General features: G+C 43.6%; 1 protein-coding gene across 1 annotated transcript in view; it reads left to right on the forward strand.

The window, feature by feature from the left end:
* The first annotated feature begins 339 nt into the window (after positions 1-339).
* The window catches only part of LOC311070543 (stonustoxin subunit alpha-like), a 110,666-nt gene continuing 86,766 nt past the window's right edge, over positions 340-24,239 (forward strand). The window contains exon 1 of the mRNA XM_084094455.1: positions 340-469. The gene's annotated coding sequence lies outside the window, so the exon portion shown is untranslated. The remainder of the gene's footprint in view (positions 470-24,239) is intronic.

A 24,239-nucleotide genomic window follows, 5' to 3' on the forward strand; every position in this document is an offset into this window, starting at 1 on the left:
GTGTACATATAGGCCTGGTTTCACAGACAGGGCTTAGATTAAACAGGATTAGGCCTTAGTTAAACTAGGACATTTACGTAGTTATTATAAACCTGCCTTAGAAAAAGATATGCTTTCAGTTAAAACAGTTTAAACATGCATTTGAATCCTCAAGCCTCAAGGCGTGATGAATGAGTTCTAATGAGATATGTCTGACTTCACTGATTGGATCTAGATACAATTTTCAGAAATTAACATTTTAATAAATTCCATTCTGTACCTCACACAAAATGATTATATACTGCCAGAAAGCATTTCGAGGTCAAAGGGGCAATGACCACTGGGCCACCTCCCCTCCAACCTTTCTCAACATTTCTGAGAACACTTTTTTCTGACAACACACTTTTTCATGAGACATTTCCTCAGTAGCAGAACTTTAACTATAACTACAGCCTCAGACGTCCTACCATATCAGGAACAGAGACTCCAGGTAAGAAGTGATTTTAAAACAATATCAACAGGCAGTGTCAGTGTGAATGTGTTGAGTAAAGGTTGAGAGAAGATTAATACAATGCACAGCAAATCAATCTACATGTTCACTGAAAGGAAAAGTTAATGCAAGTTTTCAGAGGATAGACATTAGAAATTGTGAAACCATGAGGTTGAAACTGGCGAGACTAGAAAGTGCAAAGTTGTATTTAAATATTATATTACATATTATATTTAAACTTTTATATTACTGACATATAATTTTGGTAGAATTTGAGGTTCTCTGAGAAGTATATCTTCCTAAAGCTTTCCATTGTTTTAATAATCCATGCAAAATACTGTTTTAGCACAGCATTCCAACTCTGTGAATATTCATAGACAGCTCGATCCCGACATACACAAATACACAAAATTACAGTATTTCAAAATATCTGTCTTGGTGAGTATTCACACAAACATTATCTGTTAAGTCTTAAATAAACGTTTGGTTAACTGTTGGGGAAAAACATCAGATGTGTATAGTATACAGTAGGACATAATGTATAGGCTGTCTGTCTCATTAATGTTTATCAAACAATTGTGGTATTATGGAAAAAAAGTTGAATATATATTTTTCATCTAGATATGAGTTTTGACTTGGTTTGTTTCAAATGTGTTATTATCAGGGATTTTACAGTTGCTTAGTGATTTTGTTTTGGAACCTTCAGAAAACTTTAAGTCAAGTCAAGTCAAGTCATCTTCATTTATATAGCGCTTTTAACAATTTAGATTGTTTCAAAGCAGCTTCACAGAGATAAACGTATTATTTAAGGTAACAGATTGTTTTGGCTTTATAGCAGTTCTTTAATAAAGTTATTTTCCAGCTAAAGTTAGTTTTGATTGATTCGCTTCCGTCGCAACAATCATTTGTTAATAAATTAGGGGCCGCTAAGACGACACCATTCTCTCTACACAGACTTTAAACGCGATCCTGTGAGAAACGCTGATGGCGTTCACATGCGCATTAAGAATTGGTTCTATAGTTATGTGCGTTTGAATATATGTGCGCAGGTTTGGAATTCCCTACAAACCAAGCCTAAACAAAGTACTGGTGTTTCCTTATAATTTTTGATACAGAATTTAATTTAATTTGATCAATTCGGGGTAGATACGCGAATTGAGTTTCCCGACGACGCTTTATCTGTAGAGTAGTAAAGGGATCCTCCATAGGGAGAGACTAGTTGGCACTTCAGCACTGCGTTGTCATCGGTCCAGGCGAAGGTCCTTCATCAGATCTGGATACGGCCTGGATCCGGCAGGCTGCGGGAAAACCTCGGGATAAACAAAGACACTAAAATTAGCGTAGATGCCATTCTTCTTATGATGTAACGAGTACATCAGGATTTATGGGAAGTGTTCCTGGTTCCAGCTGACCGAATCTACAGGTGCATTATGCAGTATGCATATGCACAGTATGTATGGTGCTGTATGCAGCCTAACATTGAATTATAGAAGTTTATAATGTATTATGTGAATGCTAGGTCAAAGAGATGTGTCTTTAATCTTGCTTTGAACTGACAGAGTGTGTCTGCTTCCCGGACAATGGTAGGAAGACTGTTCCAAAGTTTTGGTGCTAAATAGGAGAAGGATCTGCTGCCAGCAGTCAATTTTGATATTCTAGGTATTATTAACTGGCCGGAATTTTGAGATCGCAATAGACGTGAAGGACTATAATGCGTTAAGAGCTTGCTCAAGTACTGCAGAGCTAAACCATTTAGTGCTTTGTAAGTAATCAGCAATATTTTAAAATTGATGCGATGTTTAATAGGGAGCCAGTGCAGTTTTGACAGAACCGGACTAATATGGTCATACTTCCTGGTTCTGGTAAGAACTCGAGCTGCTGCGTTTTGAACTAGCTGTAATTTGTTTATTAAGCGTGCAGGGCAACCACCCAGTAGAGCATTACAATAATGCTCTACTGGGCTCTACTGGGTTCATGACCTCAAGGCTAGAGCCTTGAGGTCATGAACGCATGAACTAACTGTTCCGCATTTGTCAATGAGAGCATATGGCGTAATTTAGATATATTTTTAAGATGGAAAAATGCAGTTTTACAGATACTAGACACATGACTTTCAAATGAAAGATTGGTATCAAAGAGCACACCCAGGTTCCTAACTGATGACGAAGACTTAACAGAGCAGCCATCAAGTGTTAGACAGTATTCTAGGTTATTACGTGTGGAAGTTCTTTGTCCAATAATTAGAATCTCTGTTTTTTCAGAATTTAGTTGTAGGAAATTACGAGTCATCCAATTTTTTATATCAGCTATGCATTCCGTTAATTTTGTGAATTAAGTTTCGTTAGGTTTTGAGCCTTGTGGTTCTCCATACTGAACTTGTGATCGATAAGACATCTCTTCATTTACTGCTACAAACTAATAACGGTCAGATAAGTGTGATTTAAACCATGCTAGTGCAATTCCACTAATGCCAACATAATTTTCGAGTCTATTTAAAAGAATGTTGTGGTCGATAGTATCAAATGCAGCACTAAGATCGAGTAACACTAGTAGAGAGACACAACCACGATCGGATGGATGATAAGAGCAAATCATTTGTGACTCTAACGAGAGCTGTCTCGGTACTATGGTACAGTCTAAATCCTGACTGGAAATCCTCACAGATATCATTTCTTTCAAGAAAAGAACACAATTGTGAAGACACTGCTTTTTCTAATATCTTTGACAGAAAAGGTAGATTCGAGATCGGCCTGTAATTGACTAATTCTGTAGGATCAAGTTGCGTTTTTTTAACAAGCGGTTTAATCATAGCCAGCTTAAAGGTTTTTGGTACGTATCCTAGAGACAAAGATGAATTAATGATATTAAGAAGAGGATCTGTGACCTCTGGAAGCATCTCTTTCAGTAGCTTAGTCGGTATAGGGTCTAACATACATGTTGTAGATTTAGATGATTTAACGAGTTTAGTAAATTCTTCCTCTCCTATAGAAACGAATGAATCAAATTTTTCTTCAGGGAGACTACAATGCACTGCCTGATGCGATACTGTAGTAGACGGTTGCATAGTTATAATTTTCTCCCTGATATTATCAATCTTATAAGTGAAGAAGTTCATAAAGTCATTGCTGCTGTGTTGCTTGGAAATTTCTGGGCTTGAATCTTTATTTTTTCGTTAGTTTAGCCACCGTTTCAAATAAATACCTAGGATTATGTTTATTTTCTTCTAATAGGTTTGAATAATAAGCAGATCTAGCAGCTTTTAAGGCCTCTCTGTAAGCAATTGAGGTCTCCTTCCATGAAATGCGAAATACCTCTAGTTTTGTTTTCTTCCAGTTGCGCTCCATCTCTCTGGCTGCTCTCTTAAGGCCCGAGTGTGCTCGTTGTACCACGGCGTTGGACTATTTTCTTTAATCTTTTTTAAGCGCAACGGAGCAACTGTGTCTAAAGTGCTGGAAAAGAGAGAGTTAAAAGTTTATGTTGCAATATCAAGTTCTTCTAAGCTATCTGGGATGCTGAGATGATGAAACTGATCAGGAAGATTATTAATAAAGCAATCTTTAGTAGCAGAAGTGATAGGTCTCACATATTTGAAACACGGAGTCGGCTTTGCAGCCTTGGCTAAATGAAGTTTACACGAGACTAGATAATGATCTGAGATGTCGTCGCTTTGCTGCAGAATTTCAACGGCATCAACATCTATTCCATGTGATAATATTAGATCTAGAGTATGATTACGACGATGAGTAGGTCCTGACACGTGTTGTCTAACTCCAATTGAGTTTACAATGTCTTTAAATGCCAATCCCAATGCATCTTTTTCATTATCGATGTGTATATTAAAATCACCAACAATTAGTACTTTATCTGCAGTCAATATTAATTCTGACAGAAAGTCTGCAAATTCTTTGATAAAGTCTGTATGGTGCCCTGGTGGCCTGTATACAGTAGCCAGCACAAATCTCAAATGTGATTTATAATTTATACTATATATTTTTACATTAAGTACTAACACTTCAAAAGAATTACATTTAAAACTTGATTTCTTAGTGGTTTTGAAAATATTACTATAAATTACAGCAACTCCTCCCCCTTTGCGTTTCAGACGAGGCTCATGTTTATAACAGTAATCTTGCGGGGTGGACTCATTTAAAGTAATGTAATCGTTTAATTTTAGCCAGGTTTCTGTCAAACACAGCACATCTAGGTTATTATCTGAAATCATATCATTAACAACGAGTGTTTTTGAAGTAAGCGATCGAATATTCAGCAACCCAAGCTTTAGCATTTGCTCATCTGTATTATACAGTGCTATGCATAAGTTTAGACACCCATGCTAAAGTTGACTAAAAAGAGGAATAAAAAATCATCTTTTGGAAATTAAACTTAATGCCTTAATTAAAAAAATTAGGAAAAATCCAACCTTTAAGGACACCAATTTTCTTTGTGAATGAATAATGTATCGTAAATAAATAAATGTTCTTCCTTAAAATACAGGGTGAATAAGTTTGGACACCCCTGTGTTAAATTCCCATAGAGGCAAACAGATTTTTATTTTTAAGTATTTAAAAAAAAAAAAAAATTTAGGATACTATGCATCCTGATAAATTTCCCTTGGCCTTTGGAATTAAAATAGCCCCACATCATCACATAGCCTTCACCATAACTAGAGATTGGCATGGGGTACTTTCCATAAGATCATCTCTCAACGCAAATCAAGCTATTAGGCTAACTGAAATAAAACCATGCCAATCTCTAGGTATGGTGAAGGCTATGTGATGATGTGGGGCTATTTTAATTCCAAAGTCCAAGGGAACTTTATCAGGATGCATAGTATCCTAAAAAAAATCTGCCTGCCTCTATGGGAATTTAACATAGGGGTGTCCAAACTTATGCACCCTGTATTTTAAGGAAGAACATTTATTTATTTACGATACATTATTCATTCACAAAGAAAATTGGTGTCCTTAAAGGTTGGATTTTTCCTAATTTTTTTAATTAAGGCATTAAGTTCAGTTTCCAAAAGATGATTTTTTTATTCCTCTTTTTAGTCAACTTTAGTATGGGTGTCTAAACTTATGCATAGTACTGTAGCTGTTTTTTATTTGTTGAACATCAATTAAATTTTTAACCTTAGATGGGTTTAAACGTTTTTTGGATTTCCAAATTCGGGGAACAGACACAGTCTCTTTATGATGATAGCTAGGTGAAAGAGGCTCTATGTGATGGGATTTATCTGACCTTGGTGACGCGAGGCCGCTAGCAGACGGTCGGTTTAGCCAGTCTGTCTGCTTCCTGACCTGAGCCCCTGATTGTCATGTTTGAGCTCTAAGACTATGTGCCATATTACTAGAGAGAAGAGCAGCACCATCACAGGAGGGATGAATACCATCTCTTTTCAACAGGTCAGGTGTGCCCCAAAAACTTTTCCAATTGTCTATAAATTCTATATTATTTTGCGGACACCACTTAGACAGCCAACCGTTAAGCGAACACAATCTACTGACTATCTCATCACTCCTGCAAACAGGAAGGGGGCCAGAGTAGATTACAGTGCTTGACATCGTACTTGCGAGTTCACACACCTCTTTAATATTAACACAGCACTTTTAAATTTGCTTTGATGTCAGGCGCTCTGTCTCCCGGCAAACATGTGACTATGGTGGTTGGTGTCTCTATTTTCACGTTCCGTGTAATAGAATCGCCAATAACTAGGGCACAATCATTCTCAGTGGGTGTTTCACTGAGCGGGGCAAATGGATTTGTTATGGTAATCGGAACGGAAGAGTGGTTTTTAGATCCGCGACTAGAGCGATCCCTCACTGTCACCCATTTGCCCGGCTGCACAGGCTCTACTTCAGCTGGAACCGACTCATGTAAAGTGTTCACTATGCTAGGCGCATCCAAAATAGTATCTAAAGCTCTAGCACTCTTACTATCCTCAATTAAAATTTGGATGCGTTTCTAGTTCTGAAATCTTCTCTGTCAGCCTGACTGTCTCCTTGCATTTATCACATATAAATCCTATATTGCCGACAGAGAAGGCTATGCTAAACATATGACATGAAGTGCAGGTGACAATAACAGGACAAGACATTACTCACCGTGTTTGTTGAGTGATTCTTACTCACCTGAGCTTTTTATGAACTCAAAGGCGCGGGCGCACGCGAGAAAATAAATAAATAAAAATAGCTGAGCGCACAGGTGGCGCGTTAACAGGCTATCGAATTACTAGCGTGTTGTGCTAGTAGTAACGGAAGCTAGCAATGTAAGGTTAATCTGAGATGTTGTAGTAGTAGTATAAACAACTAGAAATTTTAGTAAATGATGGTTCAAAACAAGGAAATATGAGGCTAAGACGGAGCTTACAGCACCGAAGCAAACAAACTCACAGCAGGCAGCGAGGCAGACAGGAGCAATCCATCAATTTAACATGATTTTTCTCAAAACTCTGTTGACTGAGCAACACATGTTTGAAGTCGATAGAGACAAAGAAACAGACAACAGAGAGTATAATGGGGATAAAAGAGAAGACTGTCTATGAAGTAAATGTATGTAATTAGTGGAATATTAAACAAAATATAGTAACGGCTATATAGCTGTGTGCGCGAGCTGATAAGAGAAAAACGGATTGAGCGCTCAGCGGCAGATGCATTTGAGCGCATCCCTTTTTCACAGACAACAGTGGAAAGTTTGTAGTTCAGTCGGATGTCAAAGGCAAATGAAGGAAAAACGAGGCATATATAACGTTAACTGACGAGAGAGAGAGAGAGAGAGAGAGAGAGAGAGAGTACTTCTGTTGAAGGCTCATGATTGCTGATCGTTCACTCAGCACGTGTCATTTTGATTAAAACTAAACCGTATATGTAAGTAGAACATAAACTGTTTCCTGATTTATGTATAACAAGTGGTTTCCTACATTATTACGGGATGTTTCCAGGTCAAGAAGTTTAATGAACGCAAACATCTGAAGTGCGCGCCCGAAAATCTGTGTCTCGGACAGCGCGTGAGTACTAAATTGAATTCTCTTTCACGTCTTGTGCTTGTACGGACAAACTTACACTAAATCATTTAATCTCTTAACCAGCACCCCTATTTTTGAGAATTTTCTGAAAATGACATATACAAATGTCTGTAGCTCTTAAACCCTATGGTCCACATTCATAACTTTTTAAAATAGATCTTTTTTTAAAAATAGGCACTTGAAACTTTGTTGCCCAAGAGTCATTATAACTCAAAGTAGCATAGGAACAGAGTACAACAAGGTAAAATTTATATGAAAGTGACTCACAATTTCTTTGAATGGACTTCACTTAGGGAAAACTTGATTAGACTTTTATGTTAAGGGCCTGAAAACACCATAAAGATAAAATTGAATGTCTGACCATGTTTTGATTCAAATTTGAGGATGATACTCCCAAAAATGTAGTTTCTGTAGGCTTTTATTCAAGAAAAGTATAGGCGTCCTTTCCAAAACGCAATTTGGCGACTCCAAATGGACACCTGGCACCCAACCACTTGACATAAGGAGTAAACACTACATAGGCCCACTACATACATGTATAGCAATTCAGAACTGTTCTGCCCTTCAAACCACACAAGAAAAAAAAAAAGAGATTTCAGCACAACATTTGAACTATATTCTCTTAATTCTATACTACATGTATAGACATTCCAGAAGTGATCATTTTCCAACTAATGTATAAAATATATAAAAAGAAGAAAAAAATGTTTTAGAACATTTGTAATTACAAAAGTGTTTTTACTCAAATAAATTACAATAAACTGATAATTATGACCGCCGCTAGCATAGCTAGCGAAAGCGGTCATATAGGGATTGTCAAAGTTTTTTTTTTTTTTTTTCCCGTCACCTTACTGAATTTTTCGTCAACGATACCAGGGACACCGAAGCACCGGGGAACATGAAATTTGGTGGGCATGTAGCCCCACTAGACTTCTAAGGAAAAATTTCGTTTGGTCCCCGGGGGCCCCCCAAACCCAAAAAAATGCAGTTTTTCCTAAATAACTACCTGAACCGTGGCACCGAGGATGAAGAAATTTTTATGGTATGTTGGTCTACTAGACTTTTACGGAAAAATTTCGTTTGGTCCCCGGGGGCCACTCCCCCCCCCCCCCCCCCGCGCTGGGGCCCCCGTAAATTTTTCGTCAACGATACCAGGGACACCGAAGCACCGGGGAACATGAAATTTGGTGGGCATGTAGCCCCACTAGACTTCTAAGGAAAAATTTCGTTTGGTCCCCGGGGGCCACTCCCCCCCCGCGCTGGGCCCCCCCAAACCCCAAAAAATGCAGTTTTTCCTAAATAACTACCTGAACCGTGGCACCGAGGATGAAGAAATTTTTATGGTATGTTGGTCTACTAGATTTTTACGGAAAAATTTCGTTTTGGTCCCCGGGGGCCACTCCCCCCCCCGCGCTGGGGCCCCCGTAAATTTTTCGGCAACGATACCAGGGACACCGAAGCACCGGGGAACATGAAATTTGGTGGGCATGTAGCCCCACTAGACTTCTAAGGAAAAATTTCGTTTGGTCCCCGGGGGCCACTCCCCCCCCGCGCTGGGCCCCCCAAACCCAAAAAAATGCAGTTTTTCCTAAATAACTACCTGAACCGTGGCACCGAGGATGAAGAAATTTTTATGGTATGTTGGTCTACTAGACTTTTACGGAAAAATTTCGTTTGGTCCCCGGGGGCCACTCCCCCCCCCCGCGCTGGGGCCCCCGTAAATTTTTCGTCAACGATACCAGGGACACCGAAGCACCGGGGAACATGAAATTTGGTGGGCATGTAGCCCCACTAGACTTCTAAGGAAAATTTTCGTTTGGTCCCCGGGGGCCACTCCCCCCCCGCGCTGGGCCCCCCCAAACCCCAAAAAATGCAGTTTTTCCTAAATAACTACCTGAACCGTGGCGCCGAGGATAAAGAAATTTTTATGGTATGTTGGTCTACTAGACTTTTACGGAAAAATTTCGTTTGGTCCCCGGGGGCCACTTCCCCCCCCGCGCTGGGGCCCCCGTAAATTTTTCGGCAACGATACCAGGGACACCGAAGCACCGGGGAACATGAAATTTGGTGGGCATGTAGCCCCACTAGACTTCTAAGGAAAAATTTCGTTTGGTCCCCGGGGGCCACTCCCCCCCCGCGCTGGGCCCCCCCAAACCCCAAACCCCAAAAAATGCAGTTTTTCCTAAATAACTACCTGAACCGTGGCACCGAGGATGAAGAAATTTTTATGGTATGTTGGTCTACTAGACTTTTACGGAAAAATTCCGTTTGGTCCCCGGGGGCCACTTCCCCCCCCCGCGCTGGGGCCCCCGTAAATTTTTCGTCAACGATACCAGGGACACCGAAGCCCCGGGGAACATGAAATTTGGTGGGCATGTAGCCCCACTAGACTTCTAAGGAAAAATTTCGTTTGGTCCCCGGGGGCCACTCCCCCCCCCCGCGCTGGGCCCCCCCAAACCCAAAAAAAATGCAGTTTTTCCTAAATAACTACCTGAACCGTGGCACCGAGGATGAAGAAATTTTTATGGTATGTTGGTCTACTAGACTTTTACGGAAAAATTCCGTTTGGTCCCCGGGGGCCACTTCCCCCCCCGCGCTGGGGCCCCCGTAAATTTTTCGTCAACGATACCAGGGACACCGAAGCACCGGGGAACATGAAATTTGGTGGGCATGTAGCCCCACTAGACTTCTAAGGAAAAATTTCGTTTGGTCCCCGGGGGCCACTCCCCCCCCCCGCGCTGGGCCCCCCCAAACCCAAAAAAAATGCAGTTTTTCCTAAATAACTACCTGAACCGTGGCACCGAGGATGAAGAAATTTTTATGGTATGTTGGTCTACTAGACTTTTACGGAAAAATTCCGTTTGGTCCCCGGGGGCCACTTCCCCCCCCCCCCGCGCTGGGGCCCCCGTAAATTTTTCGTCAACGATACCAGGGACACCGAAACACCGGGGAACATGAAATTTGGTGGGCATGTAGCCCCACTAGACTTCTACGGAAAAATTTCGTTTGGTCCCCGGGGGCCACTCCCCCCCCCCCCGCGCTAAACCCAAAAAAATGCAGTTCTTCTTAAATAACTACCTGAACCGTGGCACCGAGGATGAAGAAATTTTTATGGTATGTAGGGCCCACTCTTAAGGGCCCACATCAACCTAGCCCATAATCACTCATTTGTGATTTGCGCCCCTCCCATAAAAAATGAAAATGCAATATTATTCTGCTTTAATCGCCCCTATCTTCAGTGGAGATGTTCAGAACTGCACCATATTTCATGTGTATGATTAACTTGACATCCTCTGGGGGTATCCTCTGCTAAGTTTTGTAGAATTTCATCCATGGGGGGGTATAAAATAAATTCATTTATGTGCACATTTAGTGACTGTACACTCATTGGCCTGTAGATGGTGCTGTTGAGCGAAGGGTTGCTGGTTTAGGATGATACTGTCACACACACACATGCAGGAATACAAACAAATGCAAGCATGCACACACACTGACATCCACACGCACAGACACACACCCATAGACACACATACAAATCCACATGCACAGACACACAAACACACACGTGCACACATACATACACGCACAGACACACACACACACACACACACAGACACACACATACACAAACACACACACACACACACAGACAGACATGCACATACTATTACTTTTTTTAGGTATATACATAAACACGCAATACAGCCAAATTACTCCACGTCATTTATTTTTGTGAAAAGCCAGTGTAGGCCTGAGCGGCGGTCATATTTTGTACCGCGATGCGGTACATCTAGTTATAATGAATATCCTATTACTTTCTGCTGCTCTTCATCGCTGCTCATCATCACTTTCTGCAAAACACCACCAAATCTCTTCTGTAGTTGACGATCCATGATAGAGATGCTCAGATATATGCTTTGGAGTAAATCCGTGCGTTTATGCGAGCTCCATGTGGCAAAACAATATGCTATGTGTGTGTGTCAGACTGTTGGCGCCGCTATGTGTGTGCTCTGCGTGCGAGTGGCGAAAAACACATGTGAATGAAAACCTTGCGCACTTGAATTTGACGAATATGCTTGCATAAACTGTAGTGATGTCCAGGTCATGAACGAATCGTTCTTTTGAACCGGTTCTTTTTAGTGAACTGGTCGAACCAGTACACTAAATCGGACTGAATCGTTCAAAACAGTTTGCGTCTTGCGTCAGCACTGATCCACAAGTTACGTCTAGGTTACGGATGTAACCCTCGTTCCCTGAGTGGGAACGGAGACGTTACGTCGGATGACGACGATTGGGGTTTCGCTTAGAAGCCTCTCACCTTCGAGTATATAAAACGAGCCAATGGCAACGAAATGCCATTGGTCTGCGGAATTTGCATAGCATATCTCCGCCCACCGCAGGGGGTATAAAGGAAGTACGCTGGCAACATGCAGATATGTCTTCGCTGAGGAGCCGAGACTGAACTCAGACGCTTTTCAGCGATACAGCGGAAGTGGCAGGAAGACGTAACGTCTCCGTTCCCACTCAGGGAACGAGGGTTACATCCGTAACCGAGACGTTCCCTTTCGTGGTCACTCCGAGTTACGTCGGATGACGACGATTGGGGCTCCAGTCTAATCACGCCACCTCGGCTGTCATCCAGTGCCCTGCGTAAGTCTGAGCTCCCTGTTGTGAGACTAGCACGAACGAAGGAGTCCTACCTAACACAGGAATACCAAGGTACACTGGGAAGCATATCTCAGGAGAAATATGCAATTATGCCTCACCAATAAGGGGGGGACTTGAGAGACACATATGACCCAGAGGGATGCATATGGAGTATCACTGAGGTGTCCAGCCGCAGGAGGAATATTTAAACCCCAGGGGTGGCAAGGTGGCTTGCCAAGGGAAAGACACACGCTCAAAAAGAGACTTACAGTGGAATACACATGTGGGGGTCGCCCAGAAGGGGGACCGTGCACATGGAGGCACCTAGTCAAGCGCAAAAGCTGCGTTATGGCAGATTGGCATAACTCAGGCGTTGACGTAACCAGTGCTGGAGGAACTCAGAGCTTATCAGACTCACCTGAGAAGATAATCGCACGTATCCCGTCCGTGGAGAGGAATGGCGAGCAAGCGAAGACACCTGAGCAGAATCTAGCACCGGCTGGTTGAAGCGAGTACATGAGAAGAAACTGGCTCTACTTGGAGATTATAGAATCTCGCGAATGTGTTGGGTGTCGCCCAGCCTGCAGCTCTACAAATGTCTGTTAGCGAGGCGCCATGCGCTAGAGCCCAAGACGAAGCCACACTACGAGTGGAGTGGGCTTTCACACCAAGGGGGCATTGATGACCTTGCTGCTGGTATGCCAAAGCAATGGTATCCACTATCCAGTGAGATAACCTTTGCTTTGAGAAAGCCTTTCCCTTCAGCTTCCCACCATAACAGAAAAAGAGCTGGTCTGAGGTCCTGAAACACCGCGTTCTGTCTACGTAAGCACGAAGGGCGCGTACTGAGCAGAGCAGTGCCAAGGCTGGGTCTGCCTCCTCCAAAGGCAGCGCTTTCAGGTTCACTACTTGGTCTCGAAAGGGTGTGGTAGGAACCTTGGGCACGTATCCAGGCCGGGTTCTCAGGAACACGTGAGAGTTAGCCGGCCCGAATTCCAGGCACGCTTCGTCAACCGAAAATGCCTGCAGGTCCCCTACCCTCTTGATGGAGGCCAATGCAACCAGGAGCGCTGTCTTCAAAGACAGGAACTTAAGCTCCACTGATTGCAGAGGCTCAAAGGGAGCACTCTGCAGGGCAGTTAGAACCACTGAGAGGTCCCAAGAGGGTACGAGGGGAGGACGAGGAGGATTTAGTCTCCTCGCCCCCCCCCAGGAACCTGATGATCAGGTCGTGCTTTCCCAGAGACTTACCATCAACTGCATTGTGATGTGCGGCAATGGCGGCAACATACACTTTCAGGGTGGAGGGAGACAGCCTTCGCTCCAACCCTTCTTGCAGGAAGGAAAGCACAACACTGATGGGGCATTTCGTGGGTTCTTGATGTTTAGAAGAACACCAGTTGACGAAGAGGTTCCACTTCAACGCATAGGCATGTCTCGTGGACGATGCTCTAGCGGAAGTGATGGTAGCCACCACCGCTGGTGGTAGGGTACTCAAACCTGCCCCGTCCCGTCCAGGAGCCACACGTGGAGGTTCCAAAGATCGGGACGAGGGTGCCAAAGGGTGCCCCGTCCCTGAGAAAGGAGGTCCTTCCTCAGAGGAATTGGCCAGGGAGGTGCTGTCGCGAGGAGTACTAGTTCGGAGAACCAGGTCCGGTTGTGCCAATGCGGGGCAACCAAAATGACCTGCTCCTCGTCCTCCCTGATCTTGCGCAAGGTCTGTGCAAGAAGGCTCACTGGGGGAAACGCATACTTGCGTAGGCCCCGCGGCCAGCTGTGCACCAGTGCATCCGTGCCGAGCGTGCCCTCGGTCAGGGAATAATACAGGTCGCAATGGGACGAGTCGTGGGAGGCAAACAGGTCTACCTGTGCGTCCCCGAACTGATCCCAAATCAGCTGGACCGACTGGGGATGGAGTCGCCATTCTCCAGCGAGAGGTCGAACTCGAGACAGCTCGTCGGCCGCCTGGTTCAGGTGTCCCGGGATATAAATAGCTCGAAGTGACCTCAGATGCTTCTGACTCCATATGAGGAGGTGGCGAGCGAGTTGCGACATACGGCGGGAGCGTAGACCACCCTGATGGTTGATTTACGCTACTGTTGCGGTATTGTCTGATCGGACTAGTACGTGCTGACCCCTGAGCAGCGCATGGAAGCGGTGCAGGGCGAGACGTACCGCCAGCAACTCGAGGCAATTGACATGCCAAAGGCACTGGGGTCCTGTCCAGGAGCCCGCGGCAGCATGACCATTGCACATGGTGCCCCAGCCCGTGGTGGAGGCATCTGTGCCGGGAAACTCGTTCTAAGGGCACTCCGGCCCGTAGAAAATTGAGGTTCGTCCACGGGGTGAAGGTCTGACGGCAGGCTGGAGTCACTGGGACTCGGAGTGTGCCGTGTTGCCATGCACACCTCGGGACTCGATCGCGAAGCCAAAGCTGAAGCAGTCTCACATGAAGCAATCTCAGCGGCGTTACTGCGGCTGCGGATGCCATATGCCCCAGGAGCCTCTGAAAAAGTTTCAGTGGAACCGCACTCTTGCCCTCGAACTGACGAAGACAAGTCAGCAGTGACTGCGCGCGCTCGCTCGTAAGCTGCGCGCACATGGCGACCGAGTCGATCTCCATACCGAGAAAAGAGATCCTCTGCACGGGGCAGAGTTTACTCTTCTCCCAGTTGACCCGAAGGCCCAGACGAGCTAGGTGCCGGAGCACTAGGTCCCTGTGTTCGCAAACCTGGTCTCGAGAGTGAGCTTGGATCAGCCAGTCGTCGAGATAGTTCAGGATGCGAACCCCGTGTTCCCGGAGGGGAACAAGGGCTGCCTCGACGACCTTCGTAAAGACGCGAGGAGACAGGGCTACCGCATACTGGTATGCCCTCCCCTCGAAAGCAAACCGAAGAAACGGTCTGAGTCGAGGTAAAATGAAGACATGAAAGTAGGCGTCCTTCAGGTCGATCGCTGCAAACCAATCCTGCGGCCGCACACACTGGAGGATGTGTTTGGCCGTTAGCATCTTGAAGCACGGTCATTAACCGCGTCCTGCCAGAGGAAGCCAGGGGAGGGCGCGCGTCCCACGGGGGCGTGCTCTGGCAGGGGTCTGGCGGGGGATGAGAGGAGCGTGGCCCGTGGGCGGCGCGTGCTGTCATCCACAGCCTCTTGGGGCTTGGAGGAAGGGACATCTGTTCTTGAAACAAGAATTTCCCCCCGGCCCTCCACCGGGGAAAGGAGTGGCCCTGCTACTAGCTCCTGAGAAGAACTGAGCCCTAACCCCAAGCTGCCCGTCTCAGAAGTGCTGCTTAGCATGGCGTTTAGCCGGCTAAGGGGCGAAGACAGGCGGTGCCACCCTCCTGCGACCTCCTCTGCTGTGGGCCAGTGAAAGCTCGAGGGGAGGAACGCAGAGGGGCGGTGTCGGCGGGAAGCAGGCTAAGGAGACCACACGGACAGATGACCGTCGGTGCAGAAGGTCCTGCGCCTGCTTATAGAGTGATCGAAGACTGTTGGGCGCAATCCTCAACCACACCGCCGACTAGGCTGCCCGTCTCAAGAGTGATGCTTAGGCTGGCGTGGCAGTCTAAGGGGCGGAGACGGGCAGCGCCGCCCTCCTGCAACTTGCTCCTGCTCAGGGCCGGTGAAGACCCGAGGGGAGCAACCGCATGGAGGGGGCCTTGGCGGGAAGCAGACTAAGGAGACCACACGGATGGATGACAATCGGTGCAGGACCCGAGTCTACTTCAGGTGGTCGAAGCCACACCGCCAAAGAGCCCAGCCCGGGACATGGGGGAGCTTAGAAAATGAACTGTCAGACACCCCCACATCAACCTGGCTAAGCCCATGTCTGGACCACACTAGTGGACATCACCTGACCCAGGATCACGCAGGTGCTGATGTCGCCTGAGCGAGGTCGGCAGTGTGCGTGGCGGAACAAACCAGGCCGGGCATGGGAGGCATAGCGTCCCAGCATAGGGGCGTGGTTAGAATTTCCGCGTTCTGCCAGGGTTGGCCAGGGAAGGACTAGCGTTCCACTGCGGCCGGTTCGACAGAACTCCTGGCAGAGGGGACTCTCACACAGAGATCATTGAGTCTCGATCTATAAACATTGCGATGGTCATGTTCCCGTAATGAAAACAAGACTCATCAACGAGCGCTGCCGAGCGTGATTAAGCCCAACACGCACAACAGCGCTCGCGACCGTTAGGCAGATGACTCACGCACACACATCCAGAAAATACACGGGCGAACCGTCTTGAAAAAGACGTGCCGCGTGCAGCTCTTTTAGAGAGTGGAAAAGCTCAGCAGAGTGCTGAAGCGCCCAGGGAGAAACACACTCACTGTCGGCAGATTACTGCACAAATCAGCAGCAGGAAATGCAATCTCGCTGGAAAGCGCCGTCACACCAACACACTGAAGAGCCGCTCGTCTCGAAGAGATTTGAGAAGACACTCAAAAGGCTTGTGGAGTGAAGTACTGAACTTGGCTCCGAAGCGAAAACATATCTGCATGTTGCCAGCGTACTTCCTTTATACCCCCTGTGGTGGGCGGAGGTACGCTATGCAAATTCCGCAGACCCATGGCATTTCATTGCCATTGGCTCGTTTTATATACTCGAAGGTGAGAGGCTTCTAAGCGAAACCCCAATCGTCGTCATCCGACGTAACTCGGAGTGACCACGAAAGGGAACTAAAGTTACTCACTTTCGGACATGCCTGAGTCCTGACAGTCCCTTCGACTCGAAAGAAACCAATATCCCGGAGTAGGCCTATATGTTACTCCCAGTGCTTAATTTGTAAAGTGGGAGGTCCCGGAGCGCAGAGGGGTGGTGGATCCGGCGACTCAAAACGGGGGTTGGAGGTAACAGAACAAAAAAAAAAAAAAAATTACACTGCCTATAGCTTCTCTGCAGGGGCGGCGCCAGATGTGCTGAGGGGGTGCTAGATCATTGACAGGGGGAGCTGCAAAACTTGGCCACTAAATATTTAATGTTCAATTATTTTAATGATCACAATTAAAGTTTTAATTTTATTAAATTGAACAAGCGCAACATTCAGCATTCAATCAAATATTCTAAAAGATGTAGGCTATTATTAATAATAATGTTATTTCAACACAATATCTCGTTATTTTGACATAATATGTGTGCGTGCAACAAGCAAGATGTGCATTTGTAAATCCGGTGACGTTTGTATTGATTTTTATTAGTAAAAAAGTGTTTTCTCTGATAGTGTCGACTCGGCTGCAAAGATGAAGTTGACGATTGCCATCTCCATGTGAACGCGCCCATAGAGAGAAATGCACATAAATAGGCCCAATGGATTACATAATCAGAGAGTAGCCTTTTTTTTATTTTATTTTTTTATTATTTCGTTTAAAGACATTTTAAGCTTTGTGTATTTGATGTATTTCTCATGTCTGTGTGAGGCATACACTGAGTTTAGTTAAGTTAGGATGAGATATGCGCTCCAGTTCACGTGCAATGCAAAAGTGACCGCGTGGGCGCCTCCATGATTGTCTGTTATATTTGCTTTTTATTCATTAAATCCAGGCAATTGGTTAATGAAAAATTGATTAAAATTAAGATACAATTTATACAAAACGAAATTCACTTTAAAGAAAAGCTTTCTACAAAACAAAACTTGATGAAGTGGTCAAAATCATGTCTGACCCGCTCCATGTCTCATATTGCGCATCCCATACTCGGTTGTGCTGTTTCAACATAAATGGAAAAAAAAAAAAAAATAACATTTATAATATTTTAACAAATATGAAACTAAATGCGCTTTTTTAATCCATATAACAGTAGGCCTACATACTCTCTATTTGTACAAATTGCTGCACATTCATTTAATTCTGAATTTTGCACACACAAATTGAAAGGCATTATTTGTTCAAATCAAGTTCACGGATAATTGTGCGTGCATTTATTAATCATTATGATACTAAAATCATAACAAACTAGGCTATGCTATGTACAAAAAATCAGATGAGCCCAGAATATGAACGCAATTACACGTTAAGCATTTTCCTCCCATAGAAAATCATTATAAGAACGCTTAATGTGGCTTAATGCAGATTAGAATGTCCCCATATTATGTCAATACTACTGCTGTGTCCACCATTATGGAGATCGAATTGTGTCTTTATTACATGCGAGAAAATAAATGATCTGAGAGGAAAAAAAAAGTTTGAGAGAAAAAGTTATCATACTGATAGCAAGCATTTCATGAGAGAAAAAAAATATTTGAGAGAAAAAGTTTTCATACCAATAGCAAAAAATAATAATATTTTAGACTAAAAAAGGTTTTGAGAGAAAGTATTTTCTCATAGAATTAATTTGAACTTTTCAAAATTATTTCTGAAAAAAAAAAACTCAAAAAAATACTTTGAAAAAAAAAACTCTCAAATATATATTTTTAGCTATCAGTATGAAAACATTTCTCTAAAAAAAGTGTTTCTGTCAAAATGCTTTTCTTTGCTCTCGATGCAATTTCTTGCTCTCATGTCAGGATTCTGCTTTGACTGTGAGAATTGTGTCATGGGCGGGGCCACGTTCCTATTGGCCAGTCGGGTGAGCATCGTCTTGTCTTGGGAGTCGAACTGAATCATTATACCATTGTTCGGTTCACCGGTATAGATGCCGCCTCTGCTTTAGTTGAGCACGGACACTCCAATGTTTGGGTAAAGCCGAGTTCAGACTGCACGATTTTCAAAGTAGTCGGGTCACTGTTCTTTTCACACAGCGTGACTATCTGGGGTAACATTCAGTTGCTGGTGTGTTCACACTGCACGATGCATCGGCGACAGGAGGTTTCACACTGCATGACTTTCAGGAGGAAGAATCGCCGACAACTTCTGTCTGGTCCGCAAACTACGTTTCACAACCAAACACACGCGAGAAGTGATAAGGGAATACCGCAAAATCCCACGTGCGTGAGACTGAAATTGTTATTAAAAATGATAGCATGCAAGAAGCTTGCGATCCAAATTGTCGGTGCACTGATTTGCAGCGAAAAGGAGAAAAAGAAAAGCATATTATGCATGAGGAAATGGCTGGGAAGACAAGGGGAGCAAGGACTGTGTGTTCTGCAAAGAGAGTTTGGGGTAAATAAATAATGTTGCAATGTGCTGCTGTTGCTGCTGGTCAAGCAAATGTTTGTGCTTTGTTTCTGTTTGATATAATTGTAAATATATCTATTAAAATACTGATATTGTGGCCTATAACTCCTCCCCGAACTCCCCGCTGCTCTGTATCTTGCTCTCTCATTGGCTGTCGGTCATCGCCGATGTAGTTTTCAGTCAGAACACTTTTCACACAGCAGGATTTTGAATCGCCGACAGGTCCAGATATTTAGCATGCCAAATATCTCACGGGCGTCGGCGACTCGTCGGTGATTCTCTCAGATCGCGTCTTTGCTCATTCACACTGCGTGATTGTCACTCGCGTGAACGAGCACCGATTTGCCTGTGATTTCGGGCATTTGTCGGCGATTTCTCAAAACCTGTCGGTGAGCCAAAATCGGGGCTAAAATCGTGCAGTCTGAACTCGGCATAAGGTGATTCACGGTGATCATAGATGATCACGGATGTATTGCCTGCGATAATTAAAGCAATATTGCTCAGCTTGTCAGTGAACTACGGCTCTGTGTAGTAAATGCCGCTTCATATGAAAGCAGGCGATGGAAATGTACTATTAATCAAGAAACCGGCTTTACTGACGAGATGCGCATAACAATTTCATCCGATATATCGCCCAGGCCCAGCCCTAGTTCATCATATTCAACCTCCTGTACAGTTTTACTCAATGGACTCAGAATAAACTATTTTGTTTTAAGGTCAATATGATACATTTCCTGTTTGAACCTATAACTTAACTATAACCTAAAATGATTGTTATTAATGTGTTTAGCGTCTGTATCTCTCACTATAGGTAGGCTATATAGAGCACTATCGTGCCTGAACGCGTTCATTGAACGATAGTTCATATTTTGGGTGAACGTGAACTGAAAGTAGCCTACTGTATTACTGCCTGATAAACGTTACTGTGAACTCGTTCATTCTGGTGTCTGTGAACGTCACGCTCTCTCAGTTTAACTTCATTCAACAGAGTGCCAGATTTCTATAGAGCTTTCCAGGCGAAAACCCGGCTTAACGGTCCTCCACGACGGGTTCGAGCAACAGCGAGTGTATGTGTGTGTTCGAGTGAGCGACAGTGAGTGTGTGTGTGCCCGAGAGCAATTGTGTGTGTGCGAGTGAGCGATTGTGTGTGCGCGAGTGAGTGAGTGAGCGAGCACAGTGAGTGTGTATGTGAGTGAGTGCGTGTATGTGCGAGTGAATGTGTGTGTAAGACAGCTCGTGGTGACTGGTCGGAAAGCAACGTGTATTCTGACATATTTCTTGTCCACAACATGACAAGATTTTAAGGAGTCAAAATCGTGTAATCTGACACCGTGACTATCGTAACAGACACAAAAATCTTGTAATCTGAACCAGGCATATGAACACCGTGAATCATCTTACCCAAACATTGGAGTGTCCGTGCTCAACTAAGGCAGAGGCGGCATCTATGCCGGTGATTCTGTTCGGCTCCCAAGACAAGACGAATCGATGCTCACCCGACTGGCCAATAAGAACGTGGCCCAGCCCATGACACAATTTTCACAGTAAAAGCAAAATCCTGACACGAGAGCAAGAAATTGCATCGAGAGCAAAGAAAAGCGTTTTGAGGGAAACACTTTTTTTTTTTTTTTGAGAAAATGTTTTCACACTGATAGCAAAATATATATATTTGAGAGTTTTTTTCAAAGTATTTTGAGAGAAATTTTTTTTTCTCAGAAATAATTTAAAAAAATTAAAATGTATATTTTTGATGTTCTATGAGAAAATACTTTCTCTCAAAACTTTTTTTTAGTCTCAAATATTATTATTTTTTGCTATTGGTATGAAAACTTTCAAAAAAAAAATTCTCTCATGAAACAATTTTTTGCTATCAGTGTGATAACTTTTTCTCTCAAACTTTTTTTTTCTCTCAGATCATTTAACTTCTCGCATGTAATAAAGACACAATTCTATCTCCATACACCATGGTCTCCACATTCTTGATCAGCGGAAACGATTTTTGCTTGTTTGAGATGACTGGCCAGCGTATTTGAAAAAGTTAAGCAAACTTTTCTGTCTTTTTGACATTTTTCCCCTGAGTGAAACGATCGAGGCTAACAGCAATCTCAACTAGTACAACAAGCGCGCAAGTCATGTGTCACAAACATTGAACACTACACAAACAGTAATTTTATTTTTTTCATTTAGGCAATTCATTTTCCATAGTGACACAGGAGGTGCTGGATCCAATAAAAAATGTTCCGGATCCAATGTCGGAGGTGACGGAACATGTTCCGGCGTGTTCCGGCTCAAATTAAGCCCTGGTTTATGGCGAGTAAAACGTGACTTTTCTAAGACTAAACTGAAGAAGGCGAAGGAGCAGTCTACCCTTCCATCGCCGTCAGTCCGTGTCTATTTTTGAATGGGATTGATAGAGACGTCAGACGGGCGGCGACGTCACGGCAACGTCACAGTAGTAACGGATACCTTACGGCGACGTGGTGACTGCGTACGTGAGAAATGTATAAAAAATCATAATGTCTGAACCAGGCACGTCACCTAATAAGACGCCTGATGCGCACGTCGTCCCTCAGTACGTAGCCTAATAAGACGCCTGATACACGCGTCGTCCCTCAGTACCCCAGAAGACGCCTGATACACTGTAAGGTTTAGCGTTTATGGTAACAATTAGGTCATATATGAAATATTAGCTCGAGCAGTAAGGAAATTTGGGGAAATATTAAAATCATAACTCATGGTCATAATTCATAAATTTCACATATGCTATTACATTGCCTGCTAATTATCAAAAATATTTCGTTCTATAACTGGTCTCTCATCAGTCATTCGACCAGCGAATGCTTTGATTATACCAGTTAAGAAGGAATATTTATATTATCAAACCTCAGACAAATTCTCTCCTGGCCGTGGATGCAAATTGCTGGGTTTATGAATTAAAATAAAGAGCTAGTAGCCAGATCTTATCGCAATTTCATTGACAATTACATTGGTGGGATTGTAACACAGCGTCAGTCAAAGTATAAAAGATTTATTTAATCAAAAATGACACACAAAGGATTATATGCATATAGGAAGTAATATAGGCTAATCTACGTACGCAAAATTACACAAGACACACGAACGTTTAAACAAACAAACATAAAACATGACTTGATCAGAATGAAAATAGGAAGAAAGTGAGGGGAAAAGTATGGTAATTTACAAACAGGACCTTTTAAGAGACAACTGTGAAAGCCGCTTCGAGAGAGATCATTTTTGTACTTGCGATTCTGTTCCTTTGTCTGTGTGTGAAGCTGGCAGAGCCGGATCACGCGCGTTCTTCTTCTGGATCGTGTCTCACCGATTTGTGCTGGCGTTTCGCGAAAGTTCTTAAAAGCTTACTGAATGTAACATTACCGAGAGGTACGGAAGTCGCTTCCCGGTGCGGAAAGGGCAAGAAAACTTGGTTACAGGACGAGACTGGATTTTTACATCCGCGGTTCGTTTGGATGACGGCCCTGTGCCTTCTCCCGCTCCGCTGCTCGTGGTGCAGGGAGGGGTGAGAGTGCAGAGTTCAGAGTTCGGAGTCACGAGGGTGAGAGAGTATGAGAGCAGAGAGAGTGAGGCGTCTGCTTGTGTTGTGGTTTTTAAAGCAGCGCGGGGTAACGCCCTGTTTGATGACGGGACCCAATGAAATCTTTCGGTTCTGAGGCGGGAGCGTTTCATTGTTTGTGAAGGAACGCCTCTTCTGATCGTACACAGAAAAATGCATTAAAACTTTAATACCACATTATGTCTAGGAATAAACATTTGTGCGGAATATAGTTTATATTTCTGTATAAAGAATCTCATTACGATCCGTAGGATATCACACCCGACATTAATATCAGTTAATGAAACAGATACATCTCAAATGTAACAACACACGTGTCCATTACATCTGCAGAAGGGCATAAATATCTCAATTTATCCCATCACATCCCATAGACAAGAAAACTACATAAAAACATTTTGATAATGATTCATGCGTGTGTGTAACTTGTGTTTTAGGAGTTTCAGAGTGGTTTGGTGTGTGTGTGATTCAGAGCGGGTTTTCTGTTGAGATCGGAATGTCAGTAATGTCTTTGAAGCTCACTGTGGAGAGGGGGAAGTGCGTCGTAAAAGGGGGTTCAGATACAGACTTTGCCAAGTCTGTGGGAATTAGAAAGTGTCTTCACTTTTAATTAGTATATAAATTAAAAGTCCATTTTTACTCATCGAGCCATAGTCGCTACAACATGCGTCGTCCCTCAGTACGTCGCCTAATAAGACGCCTGATACACACGTTGTCCCTCAGTACGTAGCCTAATAAGACGCCTGATACACGCGTCGTCCCTCAGTACGTCGCCTAATAAGACGCCTGATACACACGTCGTCCCTCAGTACGTTGCCTAATAAGACGCCTGATACACGCGTAGTCCCTCAGTACGTCACCTAATAAGACGCCTGATACACACGTCGTCCCAATATTATAATGTTATTTTTCCCATGTTGATAATGAAAAGTGAATAGCATGAGTAAGATTGGATTTGCAATAGGCTATATCGGGAGACATGATTTTGTAGGAAGCCTTTCTTTAAAGTGAATTTTGTTTAATTGTATCTTAATTTTAAGCAATTTGTCATCAACCAATTACATGGATTTAATAAATAAGAAGCGAATATTCCATAAACAGGCTCTAACTTGTTGGTCTCTTCTATACAAGCACAATTTCTCCCCTCACAAATGTTTTATCTGGAACAACATGAACATAGAAACAAGACTCTCTTTATAGAAAACTGGTTTAAACATGACATTCTACTGGTATCCCAATTATTAAATAACTCAAATCAAATTTTACCTTATGACGACTTCACCCATAAATTTAATTTCCATCCTCCAAGAAAAAAAAATTATATTGTAACCAGAGCTATACCCCATGGGATCATCACCCTACTTAGAAATGAGACAGATTTGGATCAATTTAATATATCTTTC

Source organism: Abramis brama (assembly GCF_963993115.1).
Source record: "Abramis brama genome assembly, chromosome: 20".
Lineage (NCBI taxonomy): Eukaryota > Metazoa > Chordata > Actinopteri > Cypriniformes > Leuciscidae > Abramis > Abramis brama.